Source organism: Merops nubicus, unplaced genomic scaffold (genome assembly GCF_000691845.1).
Source record: "Merops nubicus isolate BGI_N331 unplaced genomic scaffold, ASM69184v1 scaffold23023, whole genome shotgun sequence".
NCBI lineage: Eukaryota > Metazoa > Chordata > Aves > Coraciiformes > Meropidae > Merops > Merops nubicus.
In genome coordinates this window covers 62436-64865 of record NW_008601281.1, presented here as the reverse complement: position 1 = coordinate 64865, position 2430 = coordinate 62436, and positions in this window count along the sequence as shown.

Below are 2430 nucleotides of genomic sequence, written 5' to 3'. Positions count from 1 at the left end.
TGCAGGTACCAAGTGATAGTGAGCTCTGTTCCTAAACAATTTAACACAATCCATGAAAAATCATGCTTATATGCAATCAAACAGTAAGGATGAATTAGCTAAGCAAGATTAATTGGGAAATGTTCTCCCACCTAAAAATAAGCTCAAATATGCCTCAAAAATTTTTTCTTTTCTAGTTTTCTTTTATTATATCACTGTAAAAATGCAAAATTCAGTTTTGACTCCTGAAATATATATTTCCAGATCTTGTGGCTGAGGAGGCAATAAATCTGAACACTAGTAAACACAAATGTAGTGGATGCCACAGGAATTTTCCAATTTGTGATTAAATGGAATGTTTTCTTTGTTTTCCTCCCTCTGTTGACTTATCATTTATCTCTTACACTACAGCTTGCCTTGCGAGGAGGCCTCAAACAATAACTGTATTTTGCTTTGCTGTTCATAAAAGCAGGAACAAAAGACTTGGAGCTAGCACAAACACTGCTGTAGGTCCACTCAGGTGAGCTGAAGCTAAGCTGGCCATGGGGGCTATCTGAAAGTACCACAATCAGCACTGTCCCAGGCAACAAGAGTGCTGATTCTGCCCAAGAGCCCCCTCATCCTCCCTGACTGTGTCAAGAAGTTTGGTTATCTGAGCACCACACCTGGTCAGGGACATTCAAAGAAGACTGGGTTGGAACGAAGGGTGTTCTGTGGTTACAGAGTAAGTTTTCTATCAGTGTGAAACTCTTGGCTCTGCTGCAAAGCCTCGTTATTTCCACAATAGAACCTGAACTCTTTTTCCAAATTGGTAACAATTTCTATAACTATGGCATCAGAAAGTTTAATTTTTACCAAAGATTCAAATACAAAACCAAAGGAATTCATTTATATACAGTACATGCAAACAGAGGTTCAGGCACCAGCTCATTTTATGCAGTGACCTCCTAGTAATATCACTATGAGCTTTGTGAATTAACAGTAGCTGCCTACTACCTTCAGGGAACAAGAGACTGGCAGCTTTCTAAAGGAATGTTAAGACCTTAATTTTTATCTCTCACTCTGTTGTAAGCAGCTTAATTTTCTTTCAAGCAGCTGAAGGATAAAGGAGAGGTCATTGTCACTACAGGAAGATGAAGCCCTGATTCAAACAGGAGTGAGGTAGAGCACTTCATAACTTGTACTGAATCAGAAGACAATGAATTATCAGAGTCCTTACTTCTATCAGGTAAATGGAAGGCAGAAAGAAGTGGAAGTAGGGGGAGTGTGCCATGCAACACATGCACAGTTGTTCAAAACATCCAGCCCTGCATGTGCTGTTCTGAGAGCAACTGCAGGTGTACCACACAGTCTGTCAGTGCAAATGTGAACTTTGTATGCTCCAAGGACATGTTGGGTTCATCATGTCACTCACCACTGTCTTATGACACATTCCTTTGGGACTTTGAGATGTCAAACAGCCTTCACAAAAGCTACAGTACTGAGAGGGCTGCCAGCCCACACATGGACTGTGCAGTACAATGGGCAATATAAATTGGAGCAGATAAAATGAATTTTCTGTTCTCTCAATGTGCCCTGTACCTTGACAAACTTTCATGAAAATATCACATGATTTCCTGTACCATCCGTTCTCCTCAGAGCAAACCAAATTCAAGCCTCCTTAAATGGATGTGATCTAGTATTAAAAATCCCGAAAAGTGGCTATTTCTGCTTTGTTCATCACAAAAGCATGCTTTACGTTTTTGGATTTCCAGACACACAGCAAGGTAGACATTTTTCAATAGTGACAGAAACATTTAAACACTTACATACTAGAGTAGTTTAGCTTCCTCATTGTGAATCAAGGCAAATTCTGTAATCTACCTCCTAAACTGATAATCAAAGTTTAGCCATTAGCCAACTACTATGATACTGTTAAATAAAAGACAGTTGAGATGTCAGAACATAATTTAAATATTCAGAAAACTTAGTAGTGCCATATAAAAAAAAATTGTTAATAAAATCAGACTTTGTTACAGTGGGAATGTATTTAAAATATCTGTGTCGCAAGGACTCGCCTAACACAACTCTAATAAAATACTCTTTTTTAAGTATGCACATTGCCAAATTGCAGATGCTCATTTGAGCATCTTGTAAACTACAGAGAAAAAAAAAATATATATGACAAAGACTGTATTATACAACAAATCATATTGAATGCAAAATCACTTCATTAGAAACTATTATTGCTATATTCATTTCAAATAATACAAAATCATGAATTATATACAAAAAAGCCTCCCCAGAATTTTGGTAATTAGCAGAACATTTCAGTTTCTTTAATTGCTTCCATTAGAGTAATTTGTTCATTTTATTAACACCAGATGCAATAACACAATGCTAAAAATAAACATGCATTATACAACAAATTTATATTTTTCAAAAAATGTTCATTACAATCAGTGAATGCAC